Below are 22,654 nucleotides of genomic sequence, written 5' to 3' on the forward strand. Positions count from 1 at the left end.
TAAAATTGGTTATGATGATGATCTCACAAGTTGGTAGATGTATTAAAATTTTTTTACTGGATTCTGTACTAGAAGTGGATGAGCTATGTTATGTACAATATACCTCAATAAAGTTAAGATTTTTAAAGTGTTCTTTCTATGTTGCATAAGCTACCACCAAAAAGAAAAAAAAAATCCACCCACCCTGGAAAATACAGAGTACAGATTATACAGTTTTTTACAACTAAAGAGTTCTTTAATTTGGTGGGAGACTTAGGAGAGACACTAATACAATTCTAACAGATTGCATTTAAGCATACAGCAAAGTGCTGATAGAAGCAAGGAGAAAAATTATATCCAGAGACTGACCTTCTATAATCGGTGCCAATGCTAGAGAATGGATCTAGGGTGAGGATTTGACAATTCAGGCAAGGAGCTAACACCAGGGGGGCTGAGGTGGGGTCACTGGGGATCAGAAAAGAAAGAAAAAGGCTGATAAATGGATCAGGAGTTAGGAGACCTGGGTCTTTGTCCTGATTCTGTTTTGGATTAACTGATCTTGAGTAATTCATTTCACCTAAGTCTCAGTCTTGTTATCCATAAGACACATCCTCAAATGACACATAAAGAGAATAATCCTTGCCTACCTCCCACAACTGTTGTAAGGACACGATGAGACCCTGTGTGTGAAGCATGCTTGAAAACACCGTAGGGCAGTCAGAGGCTAACACTACCAACAGGCTTATCGGGGAAACAGAAGCTTTGCCTTTGCTTTGAGGGGTTTGATATGCTAATAAGACACTAGGCTGAAAGTTCCTTAGCCTGACAGAGAATCCATGTGAGTAAGGGAGCACGTGTGCATGAGCAACCACCAGAGGCACAAACAAGTCAACCTGTAAAAGGGTGGGGTGAGTGCAAAGGACCACAAACAAAAAAGTGGCCTGAACATTCTGAACCAAGGAGGTTCCCGGAAATCTTCAGATGTCTTGAATGACATCAATACAGTCATTTTCTTAGTAAGAACAATGACTACTTTAGAGCTATTCCAAAATAATTGTATCATATAGAAATGAACACTGTACTTCGTTCATGCAGCACACAGGACTTACGGATTCGTGGAAAATACTCTGCACGCCACCAGTACTACCTTCTTCCTCACCACCATCACCACTAACCACTCCAATACCATCAACATTTCCAGCAACAACAACCCCACCACAACCAGCAACATATATACACACCTCTGCTATAAGTTTCTAATTAACTTAGCCAAGAATAATTTGACAGAAAAAAAGGAGTCACACAAAACAGGGGGAGATGCAGCACATCTTTGCATAGATTTCCCTTCTTCCTTGGTTCCCTGTGGAGCTTGCTGGTGCTGCCAATGGCCCTCCTCCTCCACGTGACCAGGGTACTGCCCGTTCTCCCCAGGATTCTCTCCTCTCCTTTCCAGGCTTAGTTCACCACTCTTGAAGAACTTATGCTAAAAACTCTGCTTTTCCTTTTGAAGTGGCAGAAAAACATCTGGTCCTTGAACTCAGCTGGGCATGAGCAAGGGGGGAAGAGGGGGAGAGTTGGAGAAACAGAGTCAACACCCAACACCCCTAAGCATCATCTCCTCCCCTGGCTCTACTGTCTCCAGAGGGCCCAGCTGTACTTGGTCATGTCTCCCTCAACTCATTCAAAAATGGATTTGGGCCAGTTTAAGAAATACAGGTATTCAACCAAGATTTTTAAATATACAACTTTTTAAACAAAAAATTCAAACAAGATAAACACATGAAGAAAATTAAACAAAATTAATTTCCAGGAAATAGGAAAATAAGAGTAAAGGAAAATTCATACTCAAATTCAGTAGAACATTAAATAATTGTGTCAAGATTCTATAGTAGTATTTATGCTTTAACTACAGACCTTATTAGCTGAAAAAAGGTAGATAAAATATTGAGCTTGATCTATGAAAACTACACAAAATGCAGGCCTACTCACTGAATAAATATTTACTATATGCCTATTAATGAGCTTAATGTGCACTGTTTCAGGCACTGAGGAACGCCAGTCAACAATACACACCAATTCCTCGCTTTCCGGTCAATGCAAACAGATTGTCGAGACAAATGAGTCAATTACAGTGTATGTTAGAAGATGGTAAGTACTCTGGAGAAAAATTAAGCTGCAAGGGAGATAGAGAAAAATCAAGAAGTGGGAAGGGTGGTTGAGGAAGACCTCACTGAGAATCTGGGCAAAGACTTGGAGGGAAGGGTCAGCCAAGAAGATAAATGCATATATCAGATCATTACACTAGACACTTTAAATACTTTACGATTTTATTTGTCAAGCATACCTCTGTAAAGCTGGAGGGGGAAGCAAAATAATAAATAACACTCTTAAAAAAAAAAAAAAACCCAACTGGACCGAAGCTTTAGTCTGATCACTAAAGAATTCCTATGTATAATCCTAGCCTAGCTGCGTGGTTCCCCCTACGCTGCTGTTAGAAATCAGGAGGGCAGACTCAGCCTAATGTCTTTGTTAGCAACTTAGCTCTCTCTAAAGGATGCCAACCCCAGCTTTAACTTGACACTCTGCTAGGTCACCCAGTCTATCCTTAACTGGCCACGCAGAACAGCTGCACTCTACACCTTATGCGCCAGGGAGTAATGCCACCTCACGTTCAAAGGCAATGGATAATTCTCAAAACCTCAGTTGAGGAAAACAACACACAGGGAAGACTTCTAGAAGGACAAGGAGTCCACTGAGCCTCCCTATCTGGGGGCCAAATCAGATCAGCAGAGGACGGGGTACCTAAACAGAACCTTGCAGTCGTTTTTCACAAAATTTTGCTTTGACACAATGCTATTAACACAAAAATGTTTTAGGAGAAACAGTCTTACAAAACTTGATTCTCAAAACAAAACACAGTGTACTCTTTAGGGAGACTCCTGGGAGAAATTCTTGTCTGATGTTGGTGCCAAGAGCAGTTACAATCATAGGAAGAAACTGGTTTCTCTTTACTCCTCCGATGTTTCCTCTTCCCGCTGGCTGATAGGAAGCCTATGGTCAAAGTTCTGGCCCCTATACTTTATGCTTAGGTCATTCTGACATGCAGTTTAATTGTATCCCTGGTCCCATTTTGTTCCCACCATTTCTTTCTTACTTTTGATCTATTTTTACTACCACAAATATTCTTATCAGCAACCTAAATTCCTTCTGGTGTGAGGTAATACACACATAAATGCCTCTCTCTATATGTACATCTATATGGGAGTTTTGTCCCATAATCTCATGTTCCTTCTACATACTTTTATATCCATCTACAGAGATATTTACCTTTAAAATACTGCCTTTTTTTTTTAATGCTTGGAGTCATGAATATGCTATAGACTATCACATAAAACCAAGGTACCAAGAACGTAACATACAATCATCTGGATATTACAAAAGCAATACAGAACTAAACAGGGTCAAGGAGTATTTAATCAACAGAACAAGGTAACAAAAAACAAAATCTAATTCCAGGTTTTGATTAACAACCATTGTTTGAGCTCCTACCTTGTGCCAGACACTAAACTAGATGTGAAGAATTAAAAGGAAAATAAGCATGAATCATGAGGCTAAAAGACAACTACATTCTGTGCAGGAGAGGAGCTACATATGTGTGTGTGTAGGTGTGCGTGTCAGCACGTGTGTGCACACATACGCCCACAAGTATGGCGTATCATCAACACTGATGCAAGTCTATGTCAGACTTTATAAAGCAACAAACACAAGAGTCAGTTAATGCCACCTCATGCTCAGTAATGGATGAAGGTTTCCTATTTTCTGCCATTAAGGGATTCCTCATCCAGCATTCTGGTGATAAAAACAATTGAAAAGTTCTTTAATTTTGTGATTTATGACAGTAGCAGGTTAATTCAAAGAATGAACCCACCCAATTTAATGAGGACCGTATGGTTTACTGTACGTACAGTTAATTGAAGAATAATTACCTGTCAAACTACGTGTCTTGATCAGCGTGGCCAAGAGAACAGTCTCCACTCCTGCCCAGTTCTGATCTCTAAATCATCTTATGTTGTGGAAATTTACCCAGTCCACAGCAACTGGAGCAGTTTCAAGCATGGTTTTCATCCTCAATGTTGCAGAGGAGATTTAAATTCTTATAAGCAGCCTAAAATCCTTCAAAAGGCAAGGTCTGACAAAAAGGATACCTGACTGGGCTCCACAACAACTTTCATGAATGTATTTTCAGTTTCCTGATACAACACTTCATGATCTATAGACATATGCTTACTGTTGGGAATGGACAGCACTACATCACTCAAAGATAATTCCAAAGTTAAGGGAATTAGCCCTGACTCAACCCACTGGAACATTTTATAACCTTTGCTAGTGGAGAAAAGTACCTACGCTTTAGATAAAAAGCACTTGAATTAAATGTTAGGCAATTTATAATTTTCAACTACATTTAATTCTTTTTCCCCGCACTCCCAAGGTTCATGATCTGTGGGTTCTCTTCTGTGCTCCCCACTTCATTCCCCTCCCAGGTCAATCCGAATGGGCTGCCGATTTCTTATTATCAGGGCCCTGATTACTCTTTGCTAAAAATTCTCAGGCTGTGAAATTGCTTCAAGTTAAATTTAAGTGTAGTCTCTTTATCAATTTATTGCTCAGGAAAGTAGACACAATTTATATACTTCCAATTAACCCTATTTAATGCAGCCTCTTTGAAAAATAAGGCAATTCTGGGAATTCTCTATTGAATCATTTCACACGTTCCTGTGTGGTTTGCAAGTAAATAGGTGCACAAAAGTGAACCTGCGAGAGTTCGTGGTGGCCCACTTACCACACTGGCTGCATGGACTGCTCTTGCTAAAGTGCCCTCCCGGTTAGTCTTTCCTCATCTCCCTTTAGTATCGTATATTTCCTTAGCAACAGTTATCTCATCTACACTTGCCCATTTACTTTCGAGGTACATCTTCCTGCATCTTTTCAGCTCCAGTGTGGAGACAGACCCATAATCCTACCCCCTTTCACCACCTCAAATGCTGCCACCCTGGTCCATCATCACCTCTCTTCTGGATTTCTGCGCCAGTCTCCTAAGTGATCTATTTATACCCGACTCCCTACAGTCTGTTCTGCATGCAGCAGCAGCGAGATCCTTTCAAGGCTGCCACTCCTGTACTCCAAGCCCTGCCCTGGCTTCCCATCTCACTCAGAGTAAAGTCTAACACCTGCCACGACCTCTGGCTACCAGCCTCCTTCTCTGTCACACTGCTCTAGCCCTTCTGGTCTCCTCACCACGCTATTACTTCATCTAACCAAGCACAGTCCCTTCTCGGGGCCGTGACACTGGCTGTTTCCTCTGCTTGGACGCCCGTTCCCAGGTATCCCCAGCTCACACCCTCCCTCACTCACCCACCTCAGGTCTCTGCTCAAATATCACCTTGCTGAGAGGACAGTCCCGACAAGCCTACCCCACACCACTCTCCTTTCCATCATTCTGCTTCACAGCATTTACCACTACCTGACGATCATTTTCTTTATCAGCTTCTTTGTAGGTCTCCTACTTGAATGTAATCTCTTTGGAAGCAGGGAGATTAACTGTCTCATTAATAGTTCCATCCCTGAAGCCTAGAACAGAGCCTGGCCCACAGACAACTGTACTGACTGTGAAACGAGTGAATCTTACATAAGGTCCCTTCTTTATTCCTAATGCCACTGCCCCAGTTTAAGAGAAAGTAGTTTCACTTGGCCCACTGTGATCATCTTTATAGTAGTATTCCTGACTATACACACACCCTTCTAACTTGTCCTCCATATGGCTCCCAGAGTGATGGAATCTGCAATCTGGCCTTGTCTGTCCCCTGCTCAAAGTTTTCTCCAATGCCTACAGAATAGAGCAGAACCTACTAAGCATGTCATATTAAGCCTTTTGAGATCTGGTACCTACCTAGCAGCTAAGCCTCGTCTCCTGCCCTAGCCCCACAGACTAAGTCACTTGTAGATCACTTATGCCATGTCTTTGTACTTGCTAGTTTCTCTGCCTGGAGCAGCCTCCCCTGCTCTGTCCACCTGGCAGCAACTCATCTAAGTGGTCTCAGTTCAGATGCCATCTCCTCAGTGAAGCCTTCTCTGATTGCCCCAGGACTGACCTAAGCCCTCTGCTCTATGCTCCATTCCACCTCACGTATGTTCTCAAGCAAGCACATTACCATACTTTATTATAGTTACTTGTTTTCAGCTCAGTCTCCCAAAGAACAGAAAACTCCTTAATGAAAGGGACCACATCATTAGTTTTCACAGTCCTAAAGCTTGGCCTATAGTAAGTGCTCATTAAATGCCTCCTGAGTTAATTAACAGGTAAGTAAGTTAATAAAAGCATGTTACAGAACACTTTGTAAAAGGATCAGGGCAACTGGTCCTCTGAATCTGTGAGTGTGAAGAACATTAAATTCAATGGCAAATTTAAAACAAATATGTTTTTAATAGTTAGATCAACAATTCAAAATATGAGGTTTTAAAGGAGGGATTGAAAGATGAGTTAATCACAACTATTAACATTTTAAATATTTCTCCCCAGGTAATTTATGCATTCTATGGTGTTGAATGAACACTCCCATTACCTTTTCATCCCTCAGTACTCCTGGGAATACGTGACCAGGAAGGCTCTATCATAATACCGTATTGAATAATTTACTCAAAGGAAAAATAATATCAAGATGTATGCGAAGAACTTTAAAACAGTACTCAGAGTCACAAAAGATTTGAATAAATGAGATATACACTCTGGGGACAGGTTGGTTCAATTTTTTAAAAACATTCTCCTCAATTAATCTATAAACATAATTTAATCCTTCCCCTAAAACATGGTATTTTTTAAAAACTAAAGTTTATACAGAAAAATAAGCATATAAGAAGACACAGGAAAATCCTGGAGCAAAAAAAAAAGAGTATTAAGAGAATACTAGCCATACCAGATATTAAAACATGTAAAACTAAAAAAATTAACAGGCGTGAAGTTAGCCAAAAACTGTCAGTCAACAAAAGAGAGCAAACTCCCCAAACACAGCTCTAACTGTAGAGGGGATTTAACAGGTGATGCTCTTCTTTCATGCCATTCTCAAGAATTACCACATTGAAGTCAAGGGAAAGACAGTCTTCAAGAAGTGTTTGGAGAGAACAGGGTAGTTAGTGGGGAAAAATAAAATTGGATTTCTATTTCATTACTACAGTAAAACAAGTGTGAACAAAAGACATATACAAAAATAAAATCATAAAAATCCAAAAGAAATTGTCAAACATTAGTTTTATGATCCCAGAGTAAGTTAGGCTTTTTTTGATAATCATACAAAATCCAAAAACTACAAAGGAAACATATGTAGTTAAAGTTGTCATAAAAATAAAGCTCTTATGCCCAAACTATCATGGACAGTATCAAATGATAAATGACAGATGAGTGGAAACTATTTGGGGGGAAATCATATAGGAAATGTTAATTAATATATAAAGAGCTTCTAAAAGTCAAGGACAGAACTCAAATTTTAAAAGTGAGCTTGCAAAGGGCATGAACAGATTGTTCACAGAAGAGGAAGATACAAAATAATCACATGAAAAGATGCTCAAATTAAACTATGAGATGCCACTTTTTTCCTTAGCAGATTAGCAAAGATTAAAATGTTTGCTAGTGGATTTAGGAGTAAGGACACAGGCATTCTCATGCACTTATGGGGGTGGGGGGTAAACTGGTACACTTTAGTACCAACTGCAGCTGGTCAACTGCAATTTGCTAAGAGTTATCAGAATTTTAAATTCACATGCCTGTGACCCAGTCATCCCACTTTTAGAAATCTTTCCTATAAACTTACTGGCACATAACCACCCCTCCCTAATCACCCTGCCCCCATCTATACCAATCCCATTTCCTTGGTTATTCTCTCCAGAAAACTGCAAGCTACAGTGCAGCAGCAGCTTGTCTAGACCACACGCCACCTGAGGAGCAACCATCCCTCAACTGTCTAGAATATCAAGAGTCCAAGGAGTGTAATCCTATTTGCTTCATCTTGCACTCCTTTTCTCTTCTACCTCACCTTCTTCTATTCCTGCCAGAAAGTCACTTACTGTGTCTAGTAAGTCCTCCCATTGACCCATGTGGCCACACACATGGTCCTTCAATTTCCCTGTTCATACATCACTTTGATTCAGACTTCTAAGCGAAGTGAATTTTAAATTACAATAAGCATCTCAGAGACTGCTAACAAAACCTGTGAGATCCCTCCAAAAAGCTCCAGCATAAAATCATTCATCAAACATGAAGAAGCATGATCATAATTATTAAAGAAAACTTCTGCTAAGCAGGTAAATATATACATATATGTGAGAATTTCTCCAAACTCCTAACACCAGAGAGATAATGACAATCATGAATTAACAATGTGAGGCAATGTAGCCATACTGTAGCCACTGGGCTAAGCACTGTCAACGTAAGATCTCATTTACCAGAGATGCTTTCTAAGTTAGGGAATATTAATTACCCCCATTTTTATAATTGCGGACAAAAAGCTAGAAAGAGACTAAGTAATCTGCCCAAGGTCCAAAGATGAGTAACTGGCAGAGCCAGGATGGGAACCAGGCTGTCTGCCCCAGAGCCCAGGTTCTCCACCACCAGGGGATACTTCCCCTTAAATCCTAACTCAGAAGCAAGGTAGAAAGCACGGACTGAAGGCTTCCTTGGAGTAGAATGGAACACTGAAACTAAATCCAAGATCACACAGAATATAGAGTGGAAATTTTTTGGCAATCCATAAATAATTCTTTTCGCTTCAACTCATTATTTCTATTCACCAATTCACACAGATGTTCTACATTAGGCAGAACCTGTTTTTGTAAGCATTGCTCATTGACACACATATGTCTCTGTGGCTTTATTCTCCCTCCGAAACTGAAATTTCTTGCTAAATTTCCTGTGTATTGGATCTGGTTCACTCCCATCTCCCTCTTCCAATGAGCTGTGCTCCCTGGTGATGCCCACCATTTCTGTCCCCTCTCAGGGCCAGGCCCCCTAAGCTCAAGCTCTTTGTCCCCCAGAAGAACACCCCAATCTGCTTCCCTCAGACTCAGGGGAGACAGATCCATTCCCATCCCATATTGTTCATCTAAATTCTGACCATTTCATCCCTGAGAAAGACTCATGAGCTTTGATGTCCACAGTACTTTTCCTTTAAGTCAGTTCAAGAACTCAATGCATGATTATAACTTCTGTTCACCACACTCCAATAATTTCAACAGCTGCAATTACCTAGGGGGAAAACCCCTCAAAATTATTATTTATTTATGATAGACTAGTCAGAAAGTAAATATTTTAAAAGTAGGCTAAAAACAATGAAAGAAGGTAAGAAAATGATTCAAACATCATACATCAGTTCAACAAATGGAAAGAAAGCCCAAATGGGAAGATAATAGCAAAAGCCTTTCTTTTTCCTCCAGATTGCTCGTCATCATCTGACAGGCTCTGTATTTACTAAAATATCTATTTCCTCCGCCCCTCCTCCCAGAATGTCAGCTCCATGAAGCCAAGACGTTGGCTGTTTTGTTCACTGTTCTTCCAGTGCCTAGAATTGTGCTGGGAGCAGTCAGTGCTCAACAGTACTTAGTGAGTGAGCGAAGCTTCTTTATCTCACCATCTCTCGCTCCATAAACAAAATATGCTTTCATGCTCCGGCCAAGATACCTGGAGATTTTCCTCCCAACTCCTCAGTCTTTTTAGGTTACTTTCAAGGTGGAGAGTCATCTGATCCAATTCTGAGATGCACAAAACAGCCATATTCACCCCTCCCTAAACATATGTTCCCTGATTCTTTTAGAAAAAAGAATGGAGGAAGAGGCACAGCAGAAACCATCCTTTACAGATGAACTGAATCTATTACAGATAGAGTTTCTAAACTGCCTTTTCACCTACATGAAACTAGTATATGCACGCATATATCCACTGGTTCATAAGATGACCGTATTCTTTGTAAATAGAACAAAGCTAACTGCCAAAGAAAAGAGCCCTAAGTTATTAGTAGTAAAGTACCAGAAGGCCCGAGGGGTTCTTTACACTCTGGACAGTGTATTAACAAGCCCTTCAGTGACCTCCACCCCAAACTCTCTCTAGATCCAAACTGACTGATTTAGGTTTGGTTTCCCAGCTTCATTTCCTTGTGATGACTTTGAATGTCAAACTACACCCTCAAGGGCGAAAAGCATGGGTGAGAAACCAATGTCTTACCTTAAGCAACTGCTCTCCTTCCCTGCTGAATACAGACATTTGATTTAATTAAACCCAAAGAGAGATTCCAAACAAATTTCAATTTGGCTTTTTCTAGACTCCATTAATTATCTCCGAACTTTCAGAAATGATAAACTGCCACTCACATCTTCTGATGCCATTCCCATCTCCCTACCCAAAGGTTCCTCATCTTCCCCGGCATTTTCCACTCCCCTCCCTCCACACCCGACTCCTTCCTCCCCACCAAAGCCACCTCATTGTTGACCTACCATCACATCTCTAGGCTCTTGCTCAATCCAACCCCTCTGCCTGGAATGCCTTCCTACTCCCAGCTTATCTGCAAGCCTACAGCCTACCAGAATCTCTAACTGTCTGCCTTGTACCCAGGTCATTTGCACATACAAGTTCTACACTGCTGCTTTTTTTAAATCTTTCGTGTCTGGGGACCTAACACAATGCTTTGCTTATAGAAGACACTTAATAAATTCTTGTTTACTTTATTAAACTCACTTCGAGGCAGAGACATTTTCTGGGGTTTAGCATAGAATTTCTAATGCATTACATCAGGATGGCTGCCAATCTCTTTCTCCTTCTCAGTTCAGTTTCTACAGTCACATTGTTTTTAAAATTAAGTTTTCCACATTCAGCAATAGTTGCCAATACCAGCACCATAGGTTTTCTATGGTGATTCCTGATCTGTTTGTTCAAGAATTATTGAGTATTTGCTATACAGCAGTCCCTGAGTTGGGATACAGAGATGAAAATATGGTCCCTGCCCTCAAGGAACAAAATGCCTGTTTGGGAGAGAGCCAAGTAGACAAGTAATCACAATATAGTTTATAAAGTCCTATGAGATCTTTGTACCGAGGAATGTAAAAAGACAGATGGGGTCGACCTCACTCAGCTTTGGGCACAGGGGTCAGTAATGGTTCTAAGTGTCAAAAAGCCACCATGGGAGATGGTATCTGAAATTGTCTTAAGAGTTTGTCTGAAGGGAGGAGACAGTCCAGACAGAGGAAACAGTACACGCAAAGGTGCTGAGGCAAGGGAGAGCTCCTTGGTATTTCTGGAGTGTTCTAGGGGAGCTGCAGAACACGGAAGCAACAGCTGTACATTACGATGGGCCTGGTATACAAGGCCAAGGTTTGGTCTTTAACCTGCAATTAGTTCCGTGGTGCTAATGAATTTAGGATCCCAGGGAACAGGCTAGTTTTGCCAAAGAATGGAACGGTCATCTCAGGAATCACAACAATAGTACAAACAAGTTTAGCTAATTCATCTCTTTTGTTCAGTCAGGTAACAAAAATCACAAGCTGAAAAATACTGTTTTGGAAAACTACAAGATACATGTTACAACGACAGCAAAGGTGCCTTTTTAGGAAAAGAACCTCTCAGGGGAATAATCACAGGCAAGAAGTGCCCAGGCAAACTGCTTTGCAACTGGAATCTTTGAGAAACCATGTGAAACAGCAAGCAGATCACTGGCTGAAAAATCCAGGGATGATGAACGAACAGCATGACATGTAACTAGATTGAACTCGCTCAGAGCGATGGCTGTATCCAGCTGTTTCACCACTGGCTCTCTCATGGCTGGCATTAGGGTACACACAGTAGGTGCTCAGTTAAGTATTAGGTGAATGAACAGATAAAGGAATCAATCCATAACCATCACCCCCTTAACAAAACAGACATCAATAGTTGAACCACAGGGGGGAAATTAAGCATAGTGTTTTAAAAATTCTTGAAATGTTCATAAGAAAGGCCGAGTTTCAATATAAAAAAATCCATTTCCACACAAGCATGAACAAATTACCATAAACAGTTGCTTGATGTGACTCACTCTGACTGGTACAGCCACGTAATCTGCATGAAATAAACTCAGAAATAATGGACACCAGTGAGTTCGATGCCACAAAGCAGTCTTGTGAGCAAAGAATGACACAGTAAGTGTCAGCTGTGCATTGTGGGAGGGGCCCCACCCCAGGAGTGGAGCTAGGGTCTGAGAAAATCCATGCACATTGCACTCAACTGTCCTGCCCAGGTGCTAACCAGATCTCTTTCCTGATGAAGTGGCAACTTCCTTGGACCTGAGCTTCCTTATCTACGAAAGAAGAGGATAGGTTAGATGCTCAAGGTCCCTTCTGATGGTAAGGAGAGGTATTTCAAGATGTCCCAGGGTTGGCACGTAGTCATCATATACACACAAAGGATCACCATTATCACATGTTTCTGAGTAACTCTGATACTCATGTCACTGTCATAGTGCTGGGGCTTTGTATGGTGAAGGCAAGGTACACTCTGCCCATCGATGAATGTCTAATCTGGCTCAATTGCCTTAGAAATTACTGTCCATCTAGTGAAAAAGAAATAGAGGTAGAACAGCAGTTCATGATTTTCAGTGGTTGAGGGAGCCCTCTGAGATTAGGGGACCCACCACACCCGATGCAGCAGATAGGAGCTTGAGTCTCATAGCCAGTCAGTGGCTGGGGCTAGACTGGCACCCAGGGTCCTGAAGATACCCTCCTGTGACTGGCGTGGTCTCTGATCATCTCCAGACACTCATTCCCTCTCTGACACTCACAGGAGGTCCCCCACGGGAGACCAACAGGAAAAATGTTAAGTGAATTCCTGCTGTATTACAATATGTCTGCTTCCTATAAGAATGGTGGCAAGCCAAAAGGTCACTCAGCAGATGCCTAATTCAGGGTCAAGATTTCTATGACAGAACAGGCCATAAAACCTGTCATTCTGTGTTTTTAACAATTTCATGACTCCTCAGACTCCAGAGCCAACAGCCTGACTGGAGAATTAAATGCTAAGTATAGGGAGGAATTTTCCCCTTTCGTCTTACATTATTTTGGGGCTGTGATTTGGTTCTCCTCCAAAATTCTGCCATCTCTTTCTACCACCCAAGAGATATAACTTGTAACATAAACATTTATGACAGTCTGGCTAGATTATTATGCTTCTAAGGACATGGTTTTTTCCCCTGCAAAGCTGATCTAGTGACTACAGTCCTAAATGAATTCAGTAGGTAGGCACAGATCAAAAATACAGTCTTCAACACAGCTCAGGAAGAATTTCTCCCATTTTATACAGTCTGTCTGAGTTGCCAATTGAATAGCAAGTTCCTTTCAAAGTAGATCACCACAACTGGTGTGAGAAGTGGTTTTGAATCTCCGTTAAAGAACAGTTCTCCCTTCAAGCAGCTTTATGTGGGAGTTGTACATTCTTTTTACTCTGTAAGAAAGACTCATGGAGAGATGGTAAAGGGAATATACCACTTTATGCTGGAAAAGCCACAGAAAAATTAAGCCAACATCCTTAATGATATGGTTCAAACAATTACCAAAGAAAGGCTAATGATTTTACTTTGTATCATTTATAAACTCCCACTCTTAATGCGAAGACCTTTTAAAGAGTAAACATGTCAAGATTTGAGAGCAGTCCAACCTAGACAAATCTAGAATGTCATTAATTAAAATGCAAAACTTATTCTATTTCTAGTCCTGGTCATCAACTATGGAAAATAGTTTCAATGACAAAAATGCCTGCCGACACATGAGGTTATATTTATATTAATGGGGAAAATTTCTTCTCTCAGTTACATGATTACAGTTGAGCACTGGTTTGGTTACTAAAAGAGAAGCTGTTATCCAACTCTTTATTCATCGTCAAAGGATCTCCACAGAGTTTACATGTGTAGCATATGCACGTTTCTGTATAGAAACATAAATCAAGCAGAAGTGGGAAAGAGAAAGTAGAAAAAAGATTAAAAAAAAGGAGAATACTGATTCACAGTATAAACTGCAGGTGTCAGATTCGATCACCATCAAAAGAAATAACCAAAGCACTGTTTAAATGATAGATGTAATTAAGAAATTATGCAAAATGGGTAACTGCATCTACACTCATCTAGATGTTTCCAGACCCATTTCAAATAACTTGAATTTGCTAGGGTTACAAGCAAAACCGGGTGCAAGCCAGAGTAGCTAAATAAACACACACACACACACACACACACACACACACACACGAAGTGTTGCAGTGACGTCATCACACCAAGAGGCTAAGACTTACTGGCTTCCCTGCTCAGCACAGCTTTTATCAGTATTTCCTGCAGTAGTTTTCTAGGCTGCCTTGAGAGACCCTGCAAAGGAATTACCCTGACACCACGCTGTGAGACAAGGAAATGCTGAAGAATGCACACTCCCATTCAAAGAAATTCCCAAAGGCGTTATCTGGAGGAGGGGGGCGGGTGTCGGAAATGAGGAAATCCCTACCAAAAAAAAAAAAAAAAAGCTAGCTAGAGAATGCAAAGCAATATCTTGGAAATTCTTATCCTACTCTAAATGAGCATGCTGCAACTATTGAAAATATGTACACCTAATAATTACAAGTAAACAAAAAGTGCATTTATATATGTGTGTGTATATACACACACACACACATATACACACATATATATATACACAACACACAACTCTGATTGCATAGGTGAATATTCTGCTCAGCAAAATAAAGGAAGCCTACCAAATTCTCTCTCAAAGCTAAAGTTGCTACTAATTAAAACACAAAATTTTCTAAATGCATCTGTAATGGCCCGCAGTGTGAAATGCGGAGTCTATTTCCATGACACTCAAGCTGACTCTAACTCTTTCCATCTTAATACCTCAATTTTAGTTGCCAAGCACCTGGTAAAAAACCTTGCAACTGGAGAAGAAAAATTAAGCAAATAAGAAAACACGAATAAAGATGAAAGTAAACAACTAAACATTACAATCAAAGGAAGCAGAGAACTCAGCCCTTCAAGTGACAGTATTTCTCTCAGCCATAACTGAGTGTAAGAAAATGTGGATATTAAAACAGCTAATTGAAACAATGATGAAAGTATTTCCAACATTATTTAATGATTCAGACCTTACAGTATGCAAAGATCCTAATTTGTTGTTGTTGCTGTTAAGCTATTTGCTGATTTCACCCTGAAACTGGACTACCATGTCAACAGCTACAAATTCTTGTTCTGTTTTAATGTATGCTTTCATATATTCAAAGAATCATCTCCTTTGGACCCAGGGAACAGGATAAAAGCATATGCCTGATGTCATCACCACTATTTTAAGAAAAATCCCCACAGACTGGAAACAAAAGTGGTGAGAACCAGCAAGACAGTTAAGGAACCTTACATCCCAAGCTCCCAATCAACAGAGAAAAAGACAAGAAATTTCACCCCACATCTTCCCCTCATTTATTACCCAAAAAGCACATGTTTTTGTGCAGTATCCTACCAATCTGAGGCTGAACAACGTATGATGGAAACCCTCCCCAGAGGTAAATGGACCACAACTGGAAAAACCCACACAGCATCAAATAAGATAACTCATCTCCAGTCCAACATCAGAAAATAACTAAGCAGAATTAGAACTGTGAGCCTTATTCTTTGGAATGCTGTGTTGACCATAATAATCCAACATACCTGCTACCCCCCAACCCCCTGCAAAAAAAGAAAAGAAAAGAAAAACATCTCCTTATGACAAGAGACTCCTCTTCAGCTACAGGTTCCACAAGGTGAGCACTACACCAAACTGTGCTTGGTTTGTATCCTTTGGGCTCCAAGAGGCAGCCCGTAAGACTTGAAATTGTGGTGCTCTCTGCAGTGAGCCTCCGCAGACCAGGTGAAAAATTAGAACACTATTCTAAGAGTAAATGCCCTGGAACAAACAGTCTGCCTGATGTCACTGCAACATACATGTTCTTCCTCCCAAACCTGCTTGTTTTCTCTTAGGAAAGTCTAAACATTCCAACAGCCTTAAAGCATTTTATCTCCCAGGAGGAGGACTGAAACTACGTTGTCAACTCAAAATTGTTCTTCTCATCACTGCCTCACCACCCTCTTGAAAAGGAGGTAAAATATGGGTTGCAGAACAGGCACCCTAAGATTCCAAAGGGAAAGAAGCAATGAGGTCATGCAGTCTACTCCCGTCCGCCAGCGCAGGGTTCCTCCCGCCGCGCACGGCACTGCCCAAGTTGTAAAGCCCGGAAGAAAGATACAGGGCCCTTCTGGACCCGGAGGCAGGTGCTCAAAGCGCGGCTGCCCACAGCCGACTCCGACATAACTCACACGTGTACTGCCTTCACCCAGAGAGACGGAATAGTTTGCTAGGTGGGCAGATCAGCCCGGCCCTTCCGGATTCTCAGAGAGTGCACCTCAGCACGCGGAGGATTCATCTTGCCCAAATTTGTCAGTCACCCTCCACCGGTTTCCTGCACACTGCTGCAGTTACCATCGTGGACACATTTTCCCCGCTGCCGCTTCAAGGACAAAGAGAGGGTGCTTGTGTTTTCATCACAGCCGAGGGGCTCAGGCTTGTGGAAAAAATAAGAAAAAAATAGAAAGACCAACAATTCAGACAAATGACCCCTGGCATTTTCATTAGCTGGATCACCCCAGACATGGATCCAGGAAAATAGGAGAAACGCAGAGAGAAGGTCACTAAGCTTAGCGGGGAAGAGAGCGAGCTAGCGTTCACTTCACTGCAGCAGAGCTGCTCAATGAATGCAAGCACTTACCATAAAAATAGAAAGAGTCAACAGAGAGAGAAGGGATCCTTCCTCGGTGTCTGAGGCAGAAAGAAATCCACTGTGGAGCTCCAGGCGCGGGATGAGGCCAACAAAGTGATTAAAGACGATAAAACCTCCACACACAAGTCCTTCTCAGCCTCCCCTCGGGCCCGCATGCAGTTGTTTGTGCTGTGAAAACCCTGAGAAGTCGGGAACAGGACTCTCCCGAGAGCGAGGCGTAATGAAAGCAGCCCGGTGGATTTCAGAGCATCACGCCCAGGACTCTCCTCCCCCAGGGGGCAGGGGCGGCGTGGTGGCGGGAGGCTGGCCGCCAGGCTGGGGTCGGGAAAGTGAGAAGAGGGGTGGAAAGGAGCCTCCGGAGTGTGAGGAACTGCCGGCCAGAATATCAGTATTCCATATCAGTTATTGCCAGCGACCAATCAGCCCAGCCAGGGGGCCGTGTCAGTGTGACAAGAGAGCAGCAGATGACAGCCGGTTCTCAGGGAGGCAGGACAGCCCCCGGGCTCCATGGGAGTTTGGCAGGATTGGCATCTCACCCTCCTCTGCCCCGTTGCTGATAATACTTGCTTGTTATTAAAAAATAAGACCCAAAGCCCCAGAGTTATACCAGCCACTCAGGAAGTTTTCTATGCATCCCAAAGCATCTCTACCAGAAGCCAGACTTGAAACCCATCATAAATGATGTCTAATGGCATCTCACAGACCAGACAGCCCTGAAATGTGTGGAGAGGTCACCATGAGTATAATAATGGCACTTTGGACATAAACTTCTTTATGCCCAAGGCACAGGATGAAATACCAGAGACCAGGACCCCTATTTAACAAGTGGGAAATTTAGACAGAAAAGGGTTAAAGGTTTCTCTGAAATCTGCCTCTCAGTTTCACACATTTTCTTGTGTAATATCCATACAGAAGTACTTGTTAGAGACAGAGTTTATAAAGATAGTTGACATTTCTTTGAGATCTTTTACATTATCCACAAGACAGAATGTGTGGAATTGGGTAAAAATCCCTGTACAATAATTCACAGGCACAATGAAGTTTGAGAAACTCCGAGCTAGACTAATAGAAGAGGCAAAGGAGCAAGTCCTTTAGTGGAGACTGAAGGATACCTAGAGAATTTTATACTTTTCCCACTTGCCTTTCTCCTCTAATATTTAAAACTTCTAATATTTAAAAGTCAGTACATACGTATTTTTTTAATTGAAGTATAGTCAGTTATAATGTGTCAATTTCTGGTGTACAGCATAATGTCCCAGTCTTACATATATATACATATATTCATTTTCGTATTCTTTTTATTAAAGGTGATTATAAGATATTGAATACAGTTCTCTGTGCTATAAAGAATATTTTAAATCTATTTATATATAGTAGTTAATATTTGCAAATTTTGAACTCCCAAATCTATCTTTTCCCACTCCCTTCCCCCCTGCCGTAACCATAAGATTGTTTACTATGTCTGCAAGTCTGTTTCTGTTTTATAGATGAGTTCATTAGTGTCTTTTGTTTTTTTTGGTTTCCACATACAAAAACTAAGTACATATGTATTAATTTGGTTTTGGCTAAATTAAATAGGAGAGTAGGTTCTCAAGTTAAATGCCAGTCAAATTGGACTCCATAGTAAAACTTCACAGCTTTTTTTACCTTGGGAAGATTGTCTTAGGTCATCTTTTAACCTTTGCAGAAAAGATTTAACTCCTTGTGCTAGCCAAGAGTGAATAGAAGGCACAAATGTCCCTGGATTGGTTTGTTTTCCAGGTGACTTTCATGATAGAGTTTTTAACTTAGTTCTATTTTTACGTAGTCTTTGAAGGATCATTTGGACATTTCACTGTGATGTCTACCCAGAGGCAAGCTAACTTAGGGGAGCCCAAATACCACAAAGTAAAGTAAGGGCTAAGTTCCAAGGAAGCAGTAAACTCACTACCCAAATGCGTTCCAGCAGGAGGCTGTAAAAATGTTCCACATAACACTTGAATATAATAAAACGAATGTTTTGCAGTGAAAAAAGATGGTTTTGCCATCCTATGTATATTAAATAAGGAAGACCTGGGAGATTGAGTCTCAAATTCTGTTGTGTTACTCACTTCAGTTCAACTCCAATCAGCAAACATTTAACCACACCAACCAGAGGACTGAAAGAAAAGTAGCAGGCCCTGCCCTCAAGAAGTTTAGGGGGGAGGGTGTAGCTCAGCGGCAGAGCACATGCTTAGCATGCATGAGGTCCTGGGTTCAATCCCCAGTACTTCCATTAAAATAAATAAGTAAATAAAAAACCTAATTACCTCCTCTCAAAACAAAAACAACAAAACAAAAAATGAGAATTAAAGAAGTTTATAGTCTCATGGACAAAATTAAATCTTTTCAAAATTTCAACACTGTGATTCTTGGCAAGACAGAATATGTTCTACTATTTTAATGTCCCTCCAAGAAAACCATGCCATGAAGTTGGACTTGGGACTCAAAGTTCTAAATTAGCCTAATAAGGTACTTTCCATAACCAAAGCCACTGGGGAAATATAAATGCACAATCTGATTTTTTAATTAATTAAAACATGAAAAGGTTTTTTAACTGACTGTTTGCTTTCATCAGCATCAACAGTTCCTGATGCTGTGAAAACATGGGCAGCATAACAGAGAATATATTTAATAAGGGAATATTATTTAAAGCTCCCACAGTAATTGAGATTAACACTGTTTATGGAACAGGTTCAATACCTTGACTATATAGGGTGATAATGAAGCATGAAAATGGTACAACTACAGAAGTACAAATTACTTAGTTGATGAAATAGCTGCCCATCTATGTAACAACGAGGTCAGTGAAAACAAGTATTCCACTCACTCAAATGCAATTAATTTTTAAGGTTTGGCCACTTCTCCACACCTCCCTCCTCAAAAGATGATAGAAATACCTCCCATTTCAGGTAACAACAAACATCAATTTTTTTTTAAATCTCAAAATATTTATCCAAGTCAATTAAACTTGGGGCAGTTTTGGGGGCTGTATCTTGCTCACTAGAGTCCTTAATACCTAACAGACCCTCCAGTATTTGTTTGATGGCCATTCTCAGTGGTCAAGAGGATCTGGCTAAAATTCTACAACAGTATGATTTAATGCCCCCCCTTTTAAGACTATAAGGTAATTTGAATTATGTACCTATACTAGCCAATTGTTTAAGAAAAAAAATGATAGCTCTTTCAGGAAATTTGCTTCTGGGTAGCTTGCTGACAGCTGTATGAAGTCTGAAAGCCAAGGATTCTCAATGCTCAGTCTTTCAACCCTGAAACTGGATTCTAATTTCTGTCATCAGCCTGAAGATAAAAAGTAAAAACATACCTATTTTCTGGATCACTGAAAAGGTAAATGGTCATGTAATTTCATTTCTGACATCAGACACTTAACAGGGGGTATGAGAATGAAAGAACTTTTTTTATTGACATATAGTTGATTTGCAATATTATAATAGCTTCAGTTGTATAACAGTGATTCAAAACTTTCACATATTATACTCCATGCAAAGTTATTATAAAATACTGGCTATATTTTCTGTGCTGTACAATATATCCCTGAAGCTTATTTTATACGTAGTAGTTTGTACATTAGTCCCCTCCCCTATCTTGCCCCTCCCCCGTTCCCTCTCCCTACTGGTAACTAGTCTGTTTTCTCTGTAAGTTTGTTTCTGTTTTGTTATATTCATCCATTTGCTTTATTTTTTAGATTCCGCATTAAGTGATATCGAACAATATTTGTCTTTCTGTGTCTGGCTCATTTCACTAAAAATGATACCCAGGACATCTACAGATTCAGTGTCATCTCTCCCAAAATACCAATGACATTTTTCATAGAACTAGAACAAATAATTCTAAAATTTGTCTGGAAACACAAAAGACCTTACATAGCCAAAGCCTTCTTGTGACTGAAGAACAGAGCTGGAGCCTGGAGGTGACTTCAGACTATATACTACAAAGCTACAGTAATTAAAACAGTATGATATGGGCACAAAAACAGATACACAGGTCAATGGGAGAGAAGAAATTTTAAGTAACGTTCTGCCAATCAATGGTTTCGAAAATGAAGTCATCCTCCCCCTAGAGGAAAAAGCCTGCATCTCTTTTCCCTAACATCTATAAGCCAGTGTCTAAAGAAGCTAATATTTACTGAACCCTCATTTGTTCCAGACTTTATTCCAGTGGCTTCACGTATCTTGTTTAGTCTTCACAACACTCATAGGACATGAATATTACATTCAGTGAAGTAACTAGGGGGCAGGAATTAAAAGTTTTCCCAGGTGACAACACCAGTATATGCCTCAAAATCCACCAAAAACCCAACCAGAAATGGCCTCAAAATGCTGTTTCTTTTCTATGGAAACATTGATCTAAACATGGAAGACTCATCCCAGATGTTTTTGGCTGAATATGTGAGATAATTTGGGAACCCTTCCCACAGTCTTACACGAATTTGAGTGAGATAGGAATGAGATAGATCCAAGCCAAAGCAGAAAAATTCATTTTACCTCAGAGATTAAATGTAACCTTTCTTTGCAACAGAAATTCTTGATGCTTATAACTTAAAGAGCAAGCAATTTGTATTTGTTGATTTCTTTTTCTAATTCTGACCCTACATTGCATTTTAAAGCCAGAATGAGTGGTCCTCAGGTGATAAAAAAAAAAAGTAGAGGGGAAGAGTATTCCAGAAAAATGTGGGATCTGACATCAACACTATAGTCCTTTAGCTAATACTGAAATTCTCCTCAGCATTCAGTAGGAGGCCTGAAATGGAGAGAATAGGCTGTTCTCTAATGTTCCTTCCCTGCCAGAGGTCACTGGCTGAGGCTAATTTCCCCAGAGTGCTTAGTAGGCGGGCTTTCAAGTCTGCAACAGCAGTTCCAAATACATAACAGGTGAATAAGCTGCAGGACATAAATATAGTCAGAGCATCCAACTCTTCAAAACTGTTTGCACTCAGCGTTTCTCATCAGAGATCAAATCATACAGGAGGAATCCATAAGATCACAGACCTGTAACTTTTTCTCCTTTTTTGAGGATGAAAATAAATAAACCAATGGCTGCCTTGAAGAGTCAGGGAGAACTGGGCTGAGTCTGGAGAGGCCACGTAAGGACCGTGTTCATGTGTTATCGATGTAACACCAGGGGCTATGCCCCAAATCCAGTCAGTGCATCTCCACATCCAGTTGGTCGTTTAGTCTCAGCATTACTGCCACATTTCTCCTCAGCACATAATTAGGGGTTACAACCAACGCAGGGCTTCATTTCCTTAATCATTACAATAGTTTCTAACCTTTTCTCTGTTGCAGTCCAACCTCCCTTGGCCAATAGCATTTGCTGTCCGAAACACAGAAAATATAATCATGCCATTCCCTTGCTAGAAAACCTGGGATGGCAAACACAGCCCCTCCTGAGCCTGACATGCAAGGCCCTCTGCAATCTGACCTCAGTCTACCAGCATCAGTTCCCACTATTACTTCCTAGATCGCCCATGCTCCAGACACACCTGATGACTTACACCTCAGAGTCATCATACTCTTTTCATAGTACTATCTGTCTTTCCTAGAATAACTTTCCTTGCTTCCTTCCCGAGAGAAACACTAATATTCATCCTTCAAGGCCTAGCTTACTGTCATCTTCTTGGTGAGGTCTTCCCCTAGATTCCTCAAAGTGATTTAATTACTTCTTCCTCGTATATCCATCACATTTTTTCTAGTCCTGTACTATACAAGTAACACTGTGCAAAATTAGTGCCTTTGAACCTATCTCATTGGGATCCTTTGGTAGTCCCAGTGTCTGGCACATAATAGCAGT

General features: G+C 40.7%; 1 protein-coding gene and 1 long non-coding RNA gene across 2 annotated transcripts in view; one reads left to right on the top strand and one right to left on the bottom strand.

Moving 5' to 3' along the window:
* ANO4 (anoctamin 4) overlaps positions 1-22,654 on the bottom strand; it is a 309,704-nt gene that overhangs the window by 245,262 nt on the left and 41,788 nt on the right. The gene's annotated exons all lie outside the window — the stretch shown is intronic.
* Positions 251-19,034, top strand: LOC116667708. The gene is made up of 3 exons (XR_004324702.1): positions 251-509; positions 7,463-7,467; positions 19,023-19,034. It is a non-coding gene; the product is annotated as an uncharacterized LOC116667708 (long non-coding RNA).

This window comes from Camelus ferus, chromosome 12 (assembly GCF_009834535.1).
Source record: "Camelus ferus isolate YT-003-E chromosome 12, BCGSAC_Cfer_1.0, whole genome shotgun sequence".
NCBI classification, from domain to species: domain Eukaryota; kingdom Metazoa; phylum Chordata; class Mammalia; order Artiodactyla; family Camelidae; genus Camelus; species Camelus ferus.